This window comes from Physeter macrocephalus, chromosome 14 (genome assembly GCF_002837175.3).
Source record: "Physeter macrocephalus isolate SW-GA chromosome 14, ASM283717v5, whole genome shotgun sequence".
NCBI lineage: Eukaryota > Metazoa > Chordata > Mammalia > Artiodactyla > Physeteridae > Physeter > Physeter macrocephalus.
In genome coordinates, this window is record NC_041227.1 from 92,087,162 (window position 1) to 92,108,968 (window position 21,807).

Consider the following 21,807-nt stretch of genomic DNA (forward strand, 5'->3'; position numbering starts at 1 on the left):
TGGTTGAAAGTCCGCCTGCCGATGCAGGGGATACGGGTTCGTGCCCCGGTCCAGGAAGATCCCACATGCCGCGGAGCGGCTGGGCCCGTGAGCCATAGCCGCTGAGCCTGCGCTCCGCAATGGGAGAGGCCACAACAGCGAGAGGCCCGCGTAATGCAAAAAAAAAAAAAAAAAAAAATTCAGAGGAAAAAAGCTTACTAATACTTCTAAGCATACAAACAATAACAGAAAACATACTGTTCTGTGTACCTTTTTTTTTTTAAGTACAAGTTATGGTGAATATTAATGCAGATAGCCCAAAGGAATTATGACAATGCAGAAATCACTGCAATTCTTAAGCAAGGGAGCAATGTTCTAAAATTGATGTTTCGTGGTGATTTTTTTGGAGGAGTATAGGAGATATTAGAGCAAGGGAACGCTACAATTAGAAGATAAAAGAGGCCTGGACGCGGATGTAAGCAGTGAGAATGATTTGGGAAAAAAAGAGCTTTAGAGTCAAACGGCAATTATGCAAGAGTGCAATTTTTTTTTGACCTGGTCTACTACTACTTGCTCTTGGTCTTAAAGATGGCGTTCTCAAGGATATGATATTGGTCCTAACAGTGGATCCCCTGTTTACAACCAAAGACACTGCCCAGGTGTTGTGACAATCCAACTGGAAAACTTCCATTGTGTCTCAAATGAACTGATTTCTAGTTTACTACTATCCACACCAATGCTTGCCTCCACTGAAACAAATAATGAGAAATAACTACATTCTCAGTGTCAGTTATTCAATTTATTTACTGAGGATCTACCAAGTGCCAAGTATTCAAATCAAACAACACATATCTGTGTCCCATGTAACTTAAGTGTCTCATCTATGGAAAACTACATGTGACTTAAAAGCACTGTTGAGAGATAGTCCCTGTCCATAAGAAACTTACAATATAGTTGAAGATGTGAGCTGTATATACATATCCTTTAATTCATTCATTGACTATTCTGCTAGGCTCTGTGATATGAGGTTTTACTATAAATAAAGGTGAATAAAATGCAATCCACCCCCCTAAGAGAATGTACAATCTAGTTAGAGTAAAATGGGAGAGTGGAGAAAGGAAAGGAGGTGATAAAGTATATAACATGAGCCCAGGACTGACTGAGTCAGCTTTATAAACTGAAAGGCTAAAGATGGAAATGACTGGCCGTTTTTTGAGGCAGGTTTTAGAGGAAGGGAAAATAATATGTTGAATATAACATGAATACAAAATAACCAAATGCAAAATTATTTTAAGCAGCTGAAAAATACAGTATTGCTAAGAAGTTGAGGCTACATATGGCAAACTGAGAAATACAAAAGGCAGTCATCAGTAAGAAAACAGAGTGGTTTAAACACTGAATTCAAGAGATTCAGTAGTGAAGGTAACAACATAAAAAACTGAGTTCCAGTAGGGTTGAACAAAAAAAATCTTACTTGGGGAATTGAGCACATGTAAAGAGAGAAGAGGCAGAGCCACATATTAATGTTTCTTGAGGGAAGAGACCATATCTATTATAAACATAAACAAAAACAATACCTCCTTACATTTAATCTATGCTGAAAACCACCAGGAGTCCATTTTCACAGGAATGGTCTGCTGAAGCAATTAATTTCCAGCAGCATAAAACAGAGTTGTGTACTGACCCCCTTTTTCTTTAAATCTATTTCTTAATGACTTTACCAGTTTTGTATACTCTGGAAGAATACTGCTCTGTCCACCTTCAAACAAGACAGGAATGTAGCAGATTCTAAGAAGAATCTTAACCTACAAGCACTCCCACAAGTTTTATTTGGGTAAAACTAAGTTTTCACAAAAATATTTAAATCCTACATATGAATGGTCTGTGTTTGATATATGGAACACCTGCACTTTAGGTACTTGTCAAGGAGCTTAATCTCAATAAATAGCAACAACTGGATTGAGGGAAACTATATCCATTGGTCAGACACCAAAGGACAATCTACCCACTCATTCAGACTGACTCTCATGTGATGTGGTTGGTCTTCCCATATTGAGTGCTGTTAAATACTAGACATCCATCTACCTTAGAGATGTTGATGAGGGAAATGATAATTACACATTATCCTCTTTATGAGGACCCCTATGAGAAATTATAGTCTGATAGTATCAAGTTAGTTACCTTTCTGAACTATTTTTATCTTAAGGACTTTATGAAAAATGCCACCTCTTAGAAAAGCTCAGAGTCAAATCTGTGCTCTCTGCCTGCAACAAGACTACTGTGATAGATCTATTTGGCCTAGATTCTCATTCCATTTTATCCTTACCCTTTGTTTTCGTTTCTTCTTTCTCTTTGTTTTTAATTTGTGGTATTTTCTAGTTTACACATCTTTATAAATTGCCTTAAATAGGTTACAAATCAAATACTTACAGAGACTAGGCAGGTAAAAGTGTGAATCAGCTAGAAATAAGGCAACAGTGGTAGAACTGGGTTTTTAAAGTAAGTTGAATTAAAAACAAAAACACTGAGCAGACAAAACACATTTTTGATCCAAATCCTCGACCATCCATTTGTAGCCTCTGAAAAAGGTACTTAATAAATACAGCACTGAATGGTAGGATGGTTGAGAAGATTAAACCAGTTTCAACCCCTCTGCTTAAAATCTTTCTGGAACAAGGGTGTATGTAACAGCTAAAAGAACAGGTAAATATCTTGCATTCACACAAAACTTCACAATTTACAAACCATCTTCATATCCTTTTGATCTTCAACTTCACTATGTGGCAGCCCTCACAGCTATGTGCACAAAGTGCAGAGATCACAAACTCAAAACAATGCAGGTAATATAAACCAGTGAAGCAGGAAAGGCTGTGATCTTTCCATACAAGACTCATTTTGTTTGCATATTAATCATATTACAATATTCTTCACTTCCAGAGAAATATGCTGTTCTACTTTTCTTGCATATTGCAGTTGTCTAGCTACACTTTCCCCCCATTTTTAATAAAAACGTCAATAGAAAAGTATTTCTTCACTACAAACAACAGTGCAAGGGCAATAATAAACAGTAACAGGAAGTGGTAGGAATTTGTTTTCCTGGAGAGCTTATGCCCATCTAAAGGAGGGCAGCTGTGGGAGTTCCCTGGTGGAGCAGTAGTTAAGACTCCACACTCCAAATGCAGGCGGCCCAGGTTTGATCCCTGGTCAGGGAACTAGATGCCACATGCATGCCGCAACTGAGTGTTTACATGCCACAACTAAGGAGCCCTCCTGCTGCAACTAAGACCCAGCACAACCAAATAAATAAATAAATAATTTTTTAAAAATAAATAAAAAGGGGCTTCCCTGGTGGCGCAGTGTCTCTGAGAGTCTGCCTGCCAATGCCGGGGACGCGGGTTCGTGCCCCGGTCCGGGAAGATCCCACATGCCAATAAATAAATAAATAAATAAATAAATAAATAAATAAATAAATAAATAAATAAATAAATAAATAAATAAATAAATAAATAAATAAATAAATAAATAAATAAATAAATAAATAAATAAATAAATAAATAAATAAATAAATAAATAACCCGCGTACCGCAAAAATAAATAAATAAATAAATAAATAAATAAATAAATAAAAAGGGCTTCCCTGGTGGCGCAGTGATTGAGAATCTGCCTGCTGATGCAGGGGACACGGGTTCGTGCCCTGGTCCGGGAAGATCTCACATGCCCTGGAGCGGCTGGGCCCGTGAGGCACGGCCACTGACCCTGTGCGTCCGGAGCCTGTGCTCCGCAAGGGGAGAGGCCACAACAGTGAGAGGCCCGCGTACCGCAAAAAAAAAAAAAAAAAAAAAGGAGGGCAGCTGTGACTCAGCTTAGGCCAACTGTTGCCATGGGAAAATGTGAGCCCCACTGTTGTCAACACTTCTAATTTTTCAGGATAATCCAAAAATAGAGACTTTACACAAAATACCTAACTCTAAAATATTGACTCAAAAAAATTTTAACAATACAAGGCCAACCATTTACACTTAGTTTGTCCTACAGACCGCCAGTGTGCAACTTCCGGCTCAATACTGAATTAAACACAGATTTTTGAACAGTTGAACAGACTGAGGAAAGTGGAACAAAATTTAGGAATTTATGGTCTAAAATCAATGTCAACAATATTATTCATTCTATTTATTCAATTCAAAGCATAAAAATTACTAAAGAACAAATATTTAATTAACCTAAAGATAAACTCTGCAATGAAAAAACAAAATTTATCATCTTATCTGCAGATACCTTTCCCATGTTCACTGCAGCACTGTCTGTAATAGTGAAAATTTGAAAACAATCTGAAAAAAAAAAAAAAAAAAAAAAAAGAAAACAATCTGAAGGCCTATTTCAGTACTGTAGGTATAAACTATAGTATGATCATATGTAAGAAATTCTTGAACATAATAAACTAGATCTACATATACCAATACATCTAGAAAACATTTTTTAGGTGAAAAAAACAAGTTGTAGAATAGTATACAGTATAACATTCATGTAAACTCTAAGCATTATTGTACATTGTTTATGGATACATATATGTATAGTAAAAGTATAAAAACAGAACAAAAGAATATATACAAACTTTAGGAGGAACTTTACCACTGGGAACAGGGAGGGCAGTAGGATTAGAAAGAGGATATCAACTCTAACTGTAATGCCATATTTCTTTAAAAAACAAACAAAAACTCTAAAGCAAATATGATAAAATGTTAACATCTGTTAATTCAGGTAGTAGTTATGTGGATATTTTGTTATATTACTGCAGGTACTTCTCCTGCATGCTTGACATATTCCATAACAAAAATAAACTATAAATATGTAAAATAAAATTTAGAAGAAAAAACAAAAAGTACTTTCCTATGTATAGGTCCCATGATAGGCCTCTTAAAACAAGCTGAATATGTAAATTATATGAAAGCAATGAAGGAATAAATCCTACACTTTTGAGGTCCTACTGTGTGGAATTTTGGAGTCAAATAGTGGAAGTTCAAATATCAACTCGGCCACCTACAAACTGACCTTGGGCAAATCTTCAAACTTCCTAAGCCTGTTTGCCCACATATAACTGGAGCTACCACCACCACCTACTCAAACAACTGTGGTGAAGCTTAACGAGATAATCAGTGTTAAGGGCTTGTCTACCATTTTACTTCTCTCAGTAGAGTTCTAGAATAGTGAAGATGTACAAAGAGAATAACTTCACTTTGAAGATGATAGGCACAGTACTTTTGCACTTCTACATACATTATCAATGTAAAAGAGACACTGCTTTCCTAGTGTCCAAGGACAGAGAACAAATCAGTTTTGCCATCACAAGAAGGCAGAAGGTAAAGGCAGACTGCCCTATTACTATTACATCAATTTGTTTTAATCATCTTAACATCACCATAATAACAACAACCATTTACTGAGTACTATGTGCAAGGTACTGTTCTAGGCTCTATAAATACATTAACTCACTTGATATATCAGATAAAGTTTTATATAAGCTGTAACAAGAGACAAAAATAGTAGATACCTTAAGATTATGAATTCAAAGACAATTTCTTTCAGGTAAAAAAAAAAATTAGGGAAGGTTGCTTGGAAAAGGAGAACCTGGTATGCAGATTTGAAGGATATATAGGTCAGAAGATACACAGAGAAAAAGAGAAGGGAGGGAATGGTAAAGAGTGAAAATGCCATAAGGAACAGAAAGTATCTTCATAAGGCTGAATCATCGGATACATGGCAGGCAAGAAGAAAAAGAATAAGCAAGTGAGCTAGGACACCAAAGAAAAGACCTTGAGGGTCCATTTAGGATTAAACAAACATCTATTAAATACCATGTTTCTAGTAAGGTACCCTTTGCATTTATTCATATACAAAGCTGGTTAAATATAGTAAAAACCTGGCAATGGGTTTTTGGCAAGAAAGTGACTTGAGAACCGTGGTTCAGGAAAATTAATCTGGCACTTTACGTAATATCCCACATAATTCCTCCTCTTAATCTCTACTGTGGATGGCTAATGACGCCCAGTTTCTCAATTCCACCCAGACACCCAAGCCACAAATCTGAGATGTCTTCTAATACTTCCCTCTCCTCATCACACACTACTCATTCACAATTCTACCTCCTAAATGTTTCTCCAATCAACAACCTTCATTGTCACTGTTTTATTTCAAGCACTAATCATTCTTTCCTGAAAAAGCCGCCTAAGTGACCTTCAAACTCCAATCTGTATTCCTCACTGCCACCTACATAAACTACCTAAATACACATCTGATCATAATGCTTACCTTTGCTTAAAATTGTGTCTTCCAAATTGCCTACAAACCACACAGAATTTGTAAATTCTATCAATCTGGCTCATATGTACCTTTCCAGCCTCGCATTCACAATGCCCTCTGCAAACTACTTTCCAGCATACACATAATAGTTTTTCATGCTTTTGAACCTGTATATGTTGCTCTTCCCTCTACCTCAAATGACCTTCTCCCATGTCCACTCCAATTATTCATTCAAGATTCAGTTTAAATATCATCCCTCTCAACTGTCTTTAGTGGGGAGATTTGATGAGCCCTGCAATAGCGTAATTGACAGATATCATACACTATGTACACCACTACAACCCAGGACCCAGATTTAAAATACTATATAAGGACACTGAATTTCCTATCCATTTAATTATTTCATTAAGAATCTAGAGAAAATTCAAATTCTAGGAAGTTCTAACTTCAACCAAGTTTTCCCCTTTTTATAAAACTGAATGGCAAGAAAAAAATATTCTTAAAATTTGACAAATCTAGATTTGGGGAGTTAAGATTTATCAAAGGAATGAACAGGTGGTGAATATAGATATAATAGAATTAACAAATTTTAACCTCTTTAATGATTCAGCAGTCACTTCAAATTTTTACAGCATTACTATGGTGCTATATTTTTATAATCACAAATCTTAATATAAAGTTATAATATAAAAACAACATAAAAATCAATATTTAAGCTTTCTAGCTCTTTGGACGTGGGCTAAATGAGAGTTTTCCACATAATAGTGGATCTTTAAAGAGAAATTTCTCTCCACCTACTGAGAAAAACAGCAAAGGCCTACACATTTAGAGAAATTAAAAACTATCTCAGGCCATTAGTTCTCATTTTTATGGAAGCATCATAATATACACCAAAGCCTCAAATATAACTAGCATAGAAGACATCTAAGATCCAAAGTACTTTAAATGAATACTGCTTTAAAAATGTTAGAAAAAAAAAAGTTAGAAATAATATCTTAGGTGGGAATCAACCTTGACTCTTTTCGTTCTTCTTCTATATTCAATTACCTGGATCTGCCAAGTTTACCGCCTCAATATTTGTTGAATTATTCTGTCTACCCTTAACAGTACTACCACAGTTCACACCATCATCTCTCACCTGGACTGGACCACTTTCAACAGGTCTTCTTAAACCTAGCCTTGGCCTATTAACATCTATCTTCTACTCAGCCCCAGAATCATCTATTTAAAATACAATCCGACTATATCTCTTCCTTACTTAAAAACAACCCTTCATTGGCTCCTTATTTTTTATTTAACAAATATTTAAATAGCACTTACTATATGCTAGTCACTGCTTTAAATGTTTTAGAAGTGTTCATTTACTCCTCACAGCTACCTATGAGAATTTAAATAACGAGCTTTTATATATTGTCTGTGTGTGTGTGTGTGTGTGTGTGTGTGTGTGTGTGTGTGTGTGTGTGTGTAATGTAACACAGCTATGTAAGCAGCAGAGTTGAACACAGGCATCTGGGCTCCACAATTGGAGCCCTTATTCACCGCACTATGCTGCCTCCCTATTTCCTGAAGTCCACATGCTTTAACACAGCTTATAAGGTCTTTGATTAGTATCTGGTCCGTTCCCACATTTCTAGTCTTATTTCTAACCAAGCCCCACTTTGCTCAAACTCCAGTAACACTGAGCACCTTGTAATGCATGCCTTCCCTCTCCTCATTTTGTGACCTTTATGATTTTACTACTGCTGTCCCCTGTCTGGAGTACTTTCTAGCACCTCAGCACAGTTCTTATAACAGAGTGCACCGAACACACTCTGATGAAAGAATGAATTTTTTTTTTTTTTTTTTTTCCTCCGGTACGCGGGCCTCTCACTGTTGTGGCCTCTCCCGTTGCGGAGCACAGGCTCCGGATGCGCAGGCTCAGCGGCCATTGCTCATGGGCCCAGCCGCTCTGCGGCATGTGGGATCTTCCCGGACCAGGACACCAACCCGTGTCCCCGGCATCGGCAGGCGGACTCTCAACCACTGCGCCACCAGGGAAGCCCAGAATGAATTTTTAATGCGTCATAAGAAATAATAAACAAAAATGTTCTACTATTAATTACACTGGTAGACATATAAAAATGAAAACACCAAATATCTTAGAATTCAAGTCTCCAACACATCTAACAGTTATCCTGTTAAAACACACACAAACAACCAAAAAAACTTCCCCCAACCTTGGTTCTCAACTCTTTCTTGCTCCTTCCGAACACCCATATCTGCTCAACAGCCCAAAACAAAAAACACCTCAATTCTTCACCTTCCTCATTCCTTGTTTCTCTTACTTCCCATATCAAACTGGTCACTAATTTATACATACTCAATCCCTTTCGAATCCATTCTTTCAACCTGCACTGCCTCTTAAATAGTCTCCACAGGTCTATCTACCTCCATCCACTCCACAGCTGCATCTTCCACAATGCTGACAGTTGCCTTTTTAAAAGGGAAATCTAATGATGTCACTTATCATAACTTAAAATCATCCTCTCGCACCTCAAGGGTAAAAACTGGTTTCAGTAAGCTTCTCAACTAGGAAGCTTACTGACAATGCAGATATCCCTGGTGCCCCCCACCACGGAATTTTTATTGCTTTTTATTGCATGAGTCTAAGATGGAGTCTGCAAACGAAGATGGTCCATGTGCCAACCCACTTTGCAGGCCAGATCAGGGTAATGTTCTCAGTCCTCTGTACTCACCAGTCACTCCAGCCATACTGAACTACAGCTACATGTAACTTCCCTCACTAACCAAGGTGTACTTATGAGACTAGGTACAAATTACTCCCCAAACAACATGACAAGATTTCTTCAAAAATGTTTAACCAACATCTTTGTGAAGACCTCCTTGAAAACTTTGGGCCCTCAGGACTTCCCTGGTGGTCCAATGAGTAAGACTCCTCACTCCCAATGCAGAGGGCCGGGGCTCGATCCCTGGTTGGGGAACTAGATCTCGCACGCATGCCGCAACTAAGGAGTCCACACAACGCAACTAAAGATCCTGCTTGCTGCAACTAAGACCTAGTGCAACCAAAATAAATAAATAAATATTTTTTTAAAAGAGAAAACTTTGGGCCCTCATCTCACCAGTACATATTTTGATTATAGCACTATTATGCTACCTTTGCATGTTAAATATGTGTTCATAAATTTTAAGATCTTTGAGGGCAAGGGCTGACAATCATGTTTGTATCCCCAATGCTTAGAATATAATATATCTAAATAAATGTTTGCTGGACAGAAAAACTGATGAAAATTTAAAACAGAAACAAAAATATGTAATGGTACTGAATAAGTTTTTTTTAAAGTAGAAGCCCAATGATATTTTCTGTACAAGTGATACAATGGAAGGGCAAGATATAAAAACTGAAAGAACTGTAATAACTGCAATTCTCAAGAATTACCTTGCACTCAAGTTATAAATTCTCCTTAGTGTAAAATAAATATCTTTCAGGACATAGATCTACCAGTTCTGTTTTTAAAATAAGAGTCCAATCGGTCAAAAATACTTTCTTTTCTGCTGCAGTACTTACAAGCTTTTTGAGGGAAAGGGAAGAACAAGAAGAATTCAAATACTAGCACAGCACCAATGAATACGATACCCTATTTGCTTTGCTTCTCAGATTACAGCAGTCTCCCTCCAAACAAGCCCCCAAATGTGGAGCTCTTCTCTAAAATCCCAACACTGAACTTTACTCTCAGAGTAATTTCTAGACGGATATATAATTCACTTAAAACATAGCTCCTTCAAAGGTTTTCTCGTATCTTTATTCTCCAAACCACTGTTAAAATATGTTATTTTTTTTAAAGCTAGAAAAAATTGGGGGTTATTTAAATTAATAGTATTTAAAATTCTAAACAAAATTTTCCTGATAGTTAAAATAAAGATGTAAATTGTTTTAATAAATGGGGAAGAGGAGGTGAATCCGCCTTACAGAAGAATTCCAAGTAACATATGTAAACAGACATTCCCCCACACACACCCCCACCGCCGACATGGAACTGGAGTCACTTCCAAAGGATAAAGTAAGAGAAAGGAAAAATAATAACTTTATGAGAAAACCGGCAAACACTACATTAACCAAGTGATGAAATATCATGTAGCCTCTGACATGATGTGATGAGAAGTGCACTTCACCTCTGTGGTATTTTTTCCAAAAACCCATAACCCATCTAATCATGAAAAAACACCACACAAACCCAGTGTGGGGGACATTTTACAGAATACCTGACCAGGACTCCTCAAGACTGTAAAAGTCATGAAAAACAAGGAAAGACTGAGAAACTATCACAGACCAGAGGAGAGCGAGGATAAAAGACAACCAAATGCAACGTGGTACCCTGGATTAAATCTGCAACAGAAAGAGGCCATTAATGGAAAAACAGTGAAATCCATATAAAGTCTGGAGTTTAGCTAATAGTAAATACCAAGATTCACAAATGTAGCACAGAAATGTAAGATGTTAACAATGGAGGAAATTGGGTGCAGGGTATACAAAAGAACTCTCTGCACTATCTTTACAACTTGACTACAATTCTAAAATTATTCCAAAATAAAAAGGTTTTTTTTAGAAAGAAAAACGGGAAAAACTGTTTGGGATTATTTAAATTAATATTTAAAAGCACAAACAAAATTTTTGTTAAAATAAAGATATAAATGTACTTTGCAGTTTAAATAACATGCTTATGAACAATATAATTTTATATTGAAAAAAGGAATTAGTCCATTTGGCACTGATTTACATAGCACTTCTTCCCTACTAAAAACTCTGAAGCCATCTCTGGTTTCAGATACACATAATGGATAAAGGGGAAGGAATCCCTAATACTAATTCTTAAGAAATACATTTCAAACTATAAGAGCTATATTAATGTATTAATAACTGTTTATTTATGATTAAATTGTATGTTAATTCTCTTCCTTAAAAAAAGTCTCTAACAATAAAAAATATCTACTGAAGGGTTTACAGGCCTTTTATCCAATAATAGCAACCGCCCTATGAGTTACATACTGTCAACGTTATCCATTTATAGATTAGGAAACTGAAGCTTATTGCTCAAGGCTCATAGCTGATAAATTGTGGAATTAGGATTAGAATCTAAAATATTCATTTTTGGGGCTTCCCTGGTGGCGCAGTGATTGAGGGTCTGCCTGCCGATGCAGGGGACAGGGGTTCGTGCACCCGTCCGGGAAGATCCCACAGGCCACGGAGCGGCTGGGCCCGTGAACCATGGCCACTGAGCCTGTGCATCCAGAGCCTGTGCTCTGCAACGGGAGAGGCCACAGCAGTGACAGGCCGCATATCGCAAATAAATAAAATAAAATAAAATAAAATAAAATATTCATTTTTGGTTTTAGTCAACAGCTTCGTGAACCAGGGCCACTGAGCCTGTGCATCCAGAGCCTGTGCTCTGCAACGGGAGAGGCCACAGCAGTGACAGGCCGCATATCGCAAATAAATAAAATAAAATAAAATAAAATAAAATATTCATTTTTGGTTTTAGTCAACAGCTTTATTTCATTTTCTCTGATAATGTTAAATGTATAGCTTTTTCCCACCCTTAAAAAATAAGTTAACCAAAATAATAATAATAATAATAATCAATACAATGGACTTTTTTTTTTTTTTTTTTTGGCCACATTACATGGTTTGTTGGATCTTAGTTCCCCCACCAGGGATCGAACCCAGGTCGGTCCTCGGTAGTGAAAGCAGAGTCCTAACCACTGGACCGCCAAGGAATTCCCAATACAATTGACTCTTTTATCTTCACTTTCCCTTCTTCTGAAGTCAGCATATTTTTGATAAAATAAAAACAACTATGGAAGGGAAGATGAAAAGATAAAATATATGCCTTATGCATACAAAATACTAAAATCATAAAACATATCCTTTTATCTTCGCCGAAGATTAAAAGTGAATTAATCCACAACATGCAAATCCTTAATAACATAAGCTTTCAATTAAATTCCTTAAAAATTTCCCAGATTCTTAATTTCACTGTTATCAAAAGACAGTCTCTCAGAAAATTTCTTAACAGTCTCAGTTAACTGTCAGTAATTCTTGTCAACACATAAGCGCTCAAGGACCAGCTAATCAAAATGCAAAGAACAGAAACGCAAATGAAATTTATCCAGTTGGGTTAATTCATTTCTTATAGGTGAGAGTTTTGTGGCCCTGAAACAACTATGTCATAAGTATGACCCTGTTCCCGGGACAACATAAAATCTCTGTAGGTCTTCCTTGGTGGCGCAGTGGTTGAGAGTCCGCCTGCCCATGCAGGGGACACGGGTTCGTGCCCCGGTCTGAGCCTGCGCGTCCGGAGCCTGTGCTCCGCAACGGGAGAGGCCACAACAGTGAGAGGCCCGCGTACCGCAAAAAAAAAAAAAAAAAAAAACACCTCTGTAAAGGAAGTATGAACACTTTTCCCTCCTTCACCTTAATTCCAGAAAGATCACTGGAAGTTAGCCACTACAAAGAACTATAGGATATCTCATTTCCTTTCACATAACCCCATATTCAATCAAATGCAAAAAGTATTTACTTATTAATACCACTTGTATGTATTTAAATAGATTTAATATCAATTTACTGATATTACTACTACTTGTATGTATGCAGCAAGTATTTATTTATTTATGTTACTATAAAGCCGTATTAGGCATTTTCTGGAAGTCCCTATTCAAATGCCTTATGCAAGCAAAATAGTTACAATATAAGACCATGTTGATAAATGCCAATTTAAATGATGCAGGCAATAAATGCCACCAGTTTTCACCATTTTAGAAAAGAAATTAACAAACATAAAAATAGTTATGAAAAGAGTCCACTTTGTCAAAAGAAAAAGGAATGTTTGTTTGATCATGCAAGGCAATACCAAAGTGATTCACTGACTACAATATTTACCTTATTCTAGCTACTAACCCAACATGTGACCTTGGGAAAAGAAATTCTCTGAATTTTAGTTTTCTCATCCATAAAAAATACTATTCTATTTCAAAAAGTAGCTGACAGAACAAATGAAATGCCATGTTCAATATATTTACAAAGTTCTAGGAAAATGTTTACAACAATGTTAGATGACAATAACTTTAGAGGATACTTTTCCAGAAGTATCCTTGACAAATCCACAAATCAATCCTAACTAGGTAAGTTTCAATTAAAAGCCACCAACTTTTAAAGAGAAAACAATAAATCAAAATAATAAGCCCTTATGATACCTGCATCCAATGACTATAAAGCATTTCACCAATATCAATTAAAATTTGTAACTGCCGTGGCAAGGTTAAAAATTATACACACAGCAGAAGTTAAACTAAGGTTCCACTTAAATGACTAGCCAACATGCCATATCAAACCAGCAACAAAGCTAAAACAATTCAAAAAGCCTTCACTGCAGTTACCTGTTAGGCTTATGTAATATGGCATCTTTCTTCATGAAATACAGATTTCTCAAAACATTTGGCCTTCAGCAACTAAGATTCACTCTACAGCTAAGCATCTTCAGGAGAATAGGTTTACTTTTTCTATTCAGAAGTCCCTATATCATCAGGGTTTTTGTTTGCTTGTTTTTATTTAGTTTTATTTTAAATAGAGCAACTTTTAAAGTACAAAAAAGTTGTAGAGTAGAAGTGGCAAAGAATTCCCACTTTAACTATTTCTCCCTCTCTAAAGTGCATAAAAACAGATTACCCATCATAATGAAATATTTTCACAACAGAAACTTATAACCAAGTAAAAAAATCTTTTAGGACCACAGCAGCCATGACAGGCGTGGTTTAAAACCAACTGAGCCTCAAGTCCCTTTGGCAAAATAGTGCATGACTCACTACTTTAGAACTCAATGGGAAGAATTGGAAAATTCACTCTGATTGCCCTAAGATTTTGCTTTGGATTTGTTTTTTAAGATATCTCCATCCTAATGCTGACAACTGCCACAGTTTCTATGGCTTACCTATTGAGATTAAGATGACAAATTCTGAATAATATGAACCACAGGTAAACAAAAAGTAACGTCCTGTTTTTTCTTGGACACTGAAAATATGAGCCATAAGGTGAAGTCATATATACAGTATTATTTATTGCATAAGAGGGAGCAACATTTACACTGAAAAAATATAGACAATGAAACATGGATATCCTAGCTGGAAAACCAAAAATTATCAGATACTTATTTTTCCCTTCCAGAAACATCTCTAAATCTTTTATATACCAGAGTAATTGTATCTGGAAAAAAGATACCAAGTAGGTCTACTAAAAAATTAATCCATCCCAATCTCATTAGAAGTTTTATAAGTATAGAATTATGAAGAATTTTTAAAAACTGCTCTCCAAATTAAGCAAAAGATTCTGCCACATGTACCAGAAACACACATAGATACACATTTGGAAGTAAAAGCTCTCTTACTTAAGTCAAATTATTTTAAACTCCTAATCAACTTATAATCTACTGAAAAATCTCAGCTCTTAGCATGCTTTTATAGCTACAAATACTAGGGGTGGGGATATGTTAGACACATAACAGTGAATTATCATACTAACCTCATTCCTCACCACATGAACCCTTCTATTTTCTAATCACATTAAAAATAACAAAAATGTAAAAATATATCATACACTGACAAAGGCATAAGGCCCATCAAAATCACATTTACAACATGAATTTGACATTCTTCTGAGAACATCTATTCACATGAATGCTTGATACAAGACATTAAAATGACCTACCCTCTCTTACGGTAGTACCTTGCTGAAAGGTCTCTTCCAAAGGACAACACAAGAGAAAGGGTCTATATAAAGAGCATTTAACACAAATTATCTTATCCTTTCTTACTCACTTTGATGTTCATTATTTAAAAATCACAGATTTACTGTTTTAATGCAAACTAAAGTTAAAGAAAACATCTGCAATGTTCTCATTAGATTTTTGCAATATTCCTACTACTATTTTTTGCCAAATAGTTCTGGCATTCGTTAATCTACACTTACTTAACTAAAACAATAAAAAACATTAAGAAGTGTGTATATATATATGTGTGTGTATGTATATGTACAGATACATAGAGACAATAAGTATTCGCTTTAGAGCAGGGACACTGCTTTTTACCCCAATCATTCAATACCCACCTTGCAAAAAAGGTGGAAACTAAAAACACGAGATTTTAAGATTTACTACAGAGAAACGCCTTTGTTGTAGTACTAATTAGCATCAAATAACCTTACAAAACATAAGCAAGAGAAAAATGCTATGAAAGGGCAATCTAGCATTTCACAGCTTCTGCTCTCTTACTCCACCCAGTCTCCTCGGCTCAATGGCTGTTCACATCAACCACAAATATTAGCCCATTTTTAAAAAAGGTGTGGGAGAGGCACCGAAATAGGGCTAACTCCATCAAAATCAAGATATACAGAAATATTTTGTGAAAAATTAAGTTCCGTTCTGATTTATAAAAATAACAGCTTTGTTTCATTTAGGAGATCCTCCCCTTGTGAACAATCCAAACAATGATCATTTATAATAGAACATGAAAGAATAAATCACCCTAAGCACAGATTACTCTTCTGCTTTAATAAAAACTGCAATTTGCAACTGCCAATTATTTTGCAAAACTGCGTCCTGAAAGATACCCATGACAGATTAAAAGCTAGCTACTGCCTTAGACCCAAATCAGAATTTTTTAAGTAACAGCTTTTAATATATTCAACATTATATCACTACCGACATACCCAACCAGGAAATTTTCCCGATTAAAAGACTGGACCCTGCAGCAATCAAGCTTGCTGCAGAAAAAAAGAAAAAAAAAAAAATTCAAGCAAATACTACTGTGGCAAAAGGGGAGGGATGACATTACTGGTAATGAAAGGCCCAAGCACTGTCTCCTCCACCCTAGCCTCAAAATGAAATTCACACAAAACGATCCCACCTCCCAACAAAAATAGAATTACCAAAAATGGCACAATTTTTTTGTTTAGCCTTTAAAACGTTATAAATCTCAAGGATTGTGTGTTAAAGTAAAGGTCGGAACATCAGTAATATCTTTATTCTCTCCCGACTGCCTCTTAAGGAAAGGGGGAGGGGGGGACCTTGGCATGACATCGCCCATTGAGAACGAAACCACAAATCTGGTTCTTCGCTTCCAAAGCACAATTTCTTAACCAAAGGATTGATATAAATTGGACCCAAACCCCAACCCCAAAAGAAAATCTCCTGCCCTGCTCCCAAGGAGTTTCTTGCTAAGTCACTGAATAAAGGCAGAATCACAAATAAAGCCAAGGCACCTTTCTGTCTTGTCTCAGATATTGAAAACCTCCTCCTCCTCTCCACTCTTCTGTCTAGAGAGAGAGAGTAAAAATTTGCCCACCACCTCAAAGGCATTTTCTCACCTGGGAGGCTACGGAAGGCACTGCGTTTCCTAAATGAGTGGGGAGATTAGATTAGAAGAAGAATGGCTGAGGGCCTCGAAGCTCACTGCTATAACGTCAAAAGGCAACTCCCGTTGAAGGAGCCGGTGGCAAAAAAGAAAATCCTTCCTGATTTGGTGGGTGGGTGCTGCGGATGGTTCGGTGGGTCGGGCCGCTCCTCCTCAGTGGGTGCAGAGGCTGGACCACTGCACAGGGGGACCAGGGAAGGGCTGGACCATCATTCTCAGGTCAACCCCATCCTAAGGACAGGTGGGGGACGGAACGCCTGAAGGTCTGTGGGTGCCGAGGCGACTTGGGGCTGAGCCCAGTCCCTGAGCGCCAGCCGCGGGTGGGGTGGGGACTGCGGAGCTCGCCTTCCGCGGCGGGGGAGAGGAGGGCCGAACCCTTTCCCCAAGATCACAGAGAGACCTGCTCTCCACGCCCTTCCTACCCAAGAATACTTTTCTTGCTAAGTCACCAAGGGAGGAGGGCGATCCCTTCCCGGGGAGGGCCGCGGGTGGAGCCGCGGCGGCCCTGGCAGCCCCCGAACCCGAGCCAGGGAGGAGGGGAGCGAGGGCAGCGCCCTCCCCGGCCTGTCCCCCCTCCTCCCGTGTCTCTCACTCAACGGCCGTCGCGGCCGCCATTTTGAGAGCGAGAAGAGAAGAAGAAGGAGGAGGCGGCGGCAGGGGGAGGGGAGTATGGGAGGGAGGGGACCGGCGCAGCCACATCTTCAGGCCGCCGGGCCCGGCCCGCAGCCGCCGGAGCGCGGTGGAGAAGACAGAGGGGAGGGCGCAGACCCTTGCCGCCTTACCGGAGCGCTGCACCGCCGCCTCCGCAGGGCCTCTTCCGTCCTTCACTCCCATCCACCGGCGGGGGAGGGGGAGAGGGAGAGGGAAGGGAGGAAGGAGGGAGGGAGGGAAGGAGGGAGGGGGAGGATGGCGCGCTGGGCCCTGTCCCGGGGAGGGGGAGGGGAGGGGAGCGGGCGGGCTCCTCAGCCGTTCCGGGGCTCGAGCCCAAGCCTGGCGCTTGCGGTTTCTCTCGCTCGCGCCCGAGCGCTCCCCTCCTTCTCCTTCTCGCTCCCTGGACCCCGGGGTCGCTGCTCGTTCGCTCCCTCACTCGCTATCTCGGCCGCCGGACTCCGCCGCCGCCCCGCCGCTCCAGCTCCGTCTGTCACAGGAGCTGCCCCAACGCCCTGACGTCACCGCGCCGCCGCCGCCGCCGCCCCAGACCCGCGGGGAAGAGGGAGGGGAGGGGAGGGGAGGGGAGGGGAGGGGTCCCGAGCGGAGGAGGGGCTGCGGCGCATGCGCCGGCCTGGCCGGGCCCTGAGCCGCGCTGCCTTCCGCTTAGGCGGCGGGTTGCCGGTGCGGCTTGGCGGTACTCAGGCATGGACGGACGAGTTTGCGCGCGAGGCGCTTCTTCTCGCCCTCCGTACGCCTCTGCAACCTGGAAAAAGGCTCTCGGCTCCCTTTTCCTACACCCTCGCCTGACTGCTGCGGCCCCTCACGAACTCCGGCTCTCTTCACGTCCCCGCCCTGCTCTTGGCCACGAACGGCGCTCTCCCCTCTTCCCCCGGCCAACAGAAGAGACCAGCTGGCTCCGGTGGATTCTGGGCCCCGATAGGCTTCAGAAAACGGAGCCCGGGCCAGGATGTCGCCCCTTCTACCTCCGGCCTTTGGGTTTATTTCCCAGGGGCCGGGGGCGGTGGGGAGGAGAGGGGAGTAGGTTGGCTTGGCTTGGGGAGAAGAGCTGTTGAGGTTGAAAGGCTGATGGAATGCCTAATTATCTTCATTTTTATTATAGATTTCTAATTGGGAGGATTCGCTTTTAGATGTGATTCACCTATTCTTTTCCCTTAGTCACACACGCGCACGCACACACACATCTGCGACTCTGGAAGTCTCGAAACTGATGCCCAAAGAAAGACCTGGAACTTTATTCCTACAAGGCTTGAGCGCGTGCGTGCGTGTGTGTGTGTGTGTTTGCTAATTTATGGGTTGAAATACTGAGGACAGGTCTTGGGGATTTGTAGTCAATGTTTTGCACACAGACATTTGATTTAAAAGCGGCCAGATTTGAGGTTCTGAATTATCCAATGTGGAATATCCTTTTAGTAAGAGTTGTTTAGCCTGATTATCTCATCACTAATTTGTATTGTCCAAGGAAACTCTTTTCCTAAAATAGGTTTAGGCTTGTGTTTATTGATTTTATTGCTTTCCTTTATGTAGGTAAATACACTGCCTTTGAGAAGCAGCTGGGTTAAGAGAGAGAGAACCTGGGTATGTTTAAGTGTGACCTTGGGTAAATTACTCTCTCTGGCCCTGGTTTCTCTATAAAATAGACCTAATAAGTAACTAACTTGTAAGGCTTTTGTGAGAATTAAGAGAGGAGATGCTGCACGTGTACAGTATACGGTAATTCATGGTTACCACATACTGGTAACTCACAGGTAACTCATGTAGCAATTACTGTTACTTGATACCAAAACAAGTTTCCTTTTATCAAGAAAGATTGTAAGTCTCTAACCCTGCAGGTGTTCAAGAAGAATATGAGTGAATTGCCTGGAGGGTTTGGGTTCTCTCCTTTATGAAGGCAGGGAAGGAAATCAGAAGGTCTCTGGAATGTTTTTTCCAGGTTTACAGTTCTGGGATTCTCTAGCCGGGTAAGGACAGCAAGAGAGGCACAGAAGTTTGGTCTGTGCCACGTCCATAACAGTCAGTAAACATGAAATAAATTAACATCCCCTGTTCTAAGAGTTGGTTCATTTTTACCTTTTAAAATATTTATTATTGCCTGACATCACACTATTAAGATTTAATCAGCTGAGTATATCAGTTCTTATTTCTTAAATCAACGTTCTAAAAGCCAACAAAATTGCCCAGAAATCAGAATCACATTGATAAACACTGATTTAATACAAACAGCACTTAACCCCCCTAAACCTTGAGCTCATAGACTCAGGTATTCAGAATACTTTAAAATGTGTATTAGGTAATTATGAATTAAACTGAGATCAGGTTTTATTTCTATAGCAATCCTTCAAAAAACAACAGACTCCCTTGGGAGGAATGCATAAAAGCTTTCTCCCTGGATTATAATTTTTCTGAAAAGAAATAAAACTGTGTTATGTGCTTAACTTGATATGGAGCGATGTGTTCTGGTTCTGTGCACTTTCTTTTCAATTGCTAAAATGATAGATCCGTCTTAATAAACACTTGTCTATTGAGAATGGAGAATTAGGACATCTATGCTATTAATCGTAATTCATAACGACTTATACAGAACCTACTACATCCATCCAGGAAACATTTAATAATGAATATTTTGGGTGATGTTTCTTGAAAAAAGTAAGTATAAACATCGATTTTACTTAACACAATCTAACAATCTCCCCATTCATTTGAATTGCAAATCTTTATTTTTCCAGCAGACATTTTCAAAATGGAAACATTTGTTTCAGTTGCTGCAGTAAAATTAGTGTTAGTTTAAACAATTCTGCAAATAAGCTGACTGGAAGAAGCACTCTAAAAATATTGCTATTGGGGAGTGGACAAAATATCTTCTAAAAGTAGCTCCAGAGCAAAAATCTGTTAACAATGAGCACAAATGTTAACACATTATTTTGAGAATGAAACTGTCCTCTGTTTATAGGCAAACATACATCATAGTATGTGTGTACCTGATAGAAAGCAATTAGCAAATGGTGAGAAGGTAGCTTTCAGGCATACAAGTTATGTATATCAATGTCCCATTTGAAAGAAAATGATGAACCAACTGGCAAGACTCACTCTAGGGGATTTTGGCTAAATAATTTGTGTACCTGCATTTCTCCAAAGCATGGACATGTCAGTGAGGGCAAGTCCAACTAAACCAGTCATTCTTCATCTCAGCATCATGACACCCTCATGTGTCATGAACATTGGGAGGCCACAGAAACAAATTACAGACTATTGAGGTGAAACTCACAGCCTGGACATAGAAGAAATATTTAGAAGCAGCACCTTGTAATCTGAAACCTTAAAAAAATACATATATATATATACACATAGAAAATAATTTTTAAAGTGCTAACATAAAGAAGCAATACAAAAGGATGTATCAGATTCATTCTAGATGTCACCACAGTAGACCAGGCAAAGGGTAAAACAAGCTTTCTTCCCCTTTATGCCTGTTTGTACGCCCAGTAAAGTAAAAGATTATTTTTCACCTAGAGGACTCAAAGCTTTATGAAGGAGGTGATTTAAAGCAGACTTTTAAAAACAGCTAGAGCGGCCTTCCCTGGTGGCGCAGTGGTTGAGAGTCCACCTGCCGATGCAAGAGACACGGGTTCGTGCCCCGGTCCGGGAAGATCCCACATACCGCGGAGCGGCTGGGCCCGTGAGCCATGGCCGCTGAGCCTGCGCGTCCGGAGCCTGTGCTCCGCAACGGGAGAGGCCACAACAGTGAGAGGCCCGTGTACCGCAAAAAACAAACAAACAAAACGCCTAGAGTTTTCATTCATTCATTCAACAAATATTTGAGTATCTTCTGTGTACCAGACCCTGTGCTGAGTGCTCAGTATACACAATGACTAAAACAAACAATCCCTGAGCTCATAGAGTTTATATTCTGGTGAAAGACAGAAAAAGGTGACAAAGCTATGAAGGCAATAAACGGTTGTGAGATGGAGAAAAATAGGAAGGACCACATGAGTGAGTGTGGTAAGAGAAGGCATTTCTGAGGAATGAGTGACATTTAAGCTGAGACTTGAGCAGCCAAGAGATTCTAGGTTAAGGAATAAGTGCAAAGACCCTGAGGCAGGAAAATGATTGCTGTGTCTCAGGAAATTAAAGAAAGTCCAGGCAGGTGTAATGAAATGACAGTGAGGAAGGAGGCCTCTTGACTGCACTGGTCCAGGGGACACCCTTCATATTTTATTCCCTGAATAGTCCAGAGAAGAAAGCAGGAGAGAAGATCAGAGAGACAGGTAGGAATCAGATAGTACAGGACCTTGAGACCATAGTAGGGAGTTTGGATTTCATTTTAGTAGCTGTGGATAAAGGTAAGGACCAAAAAAAGAGCACATTTTGACTATGTCTTTTGATCTTAAGGACTTGAAA

General features: G+C 39.3%; 1 protein-coding gene across 2 annotated transcripts in view; it reads right to left on the reverse strand.

The window, feature by feature from the left end:
- PAFAH1B1 (platelet activating factor acetylhydrolase 1b regulatory subunit 1) overlaps positions 1–17,891 on the reverse strand; it is an 82,471-nt gene extending 64,580 nt beyond the window's left edge. The window contains exon 1 of one of the 2 annotated variants that reach the window (XM_007125460.4): positions 17,523–17,891. The gene's annotated coding sequence lies outside the window, so the exon portion shown is untranslated. Of the gene's footprint in view, positions 1–16,693; positions 17,353–17,522 lie in introns of those variants that run through there. The other variant, XM_055090426.1, reaches the window with a different exon arrangement.
- Between the last annotated feature and the right edge of the window lie 3,916 nt (positions 17,892–21,807).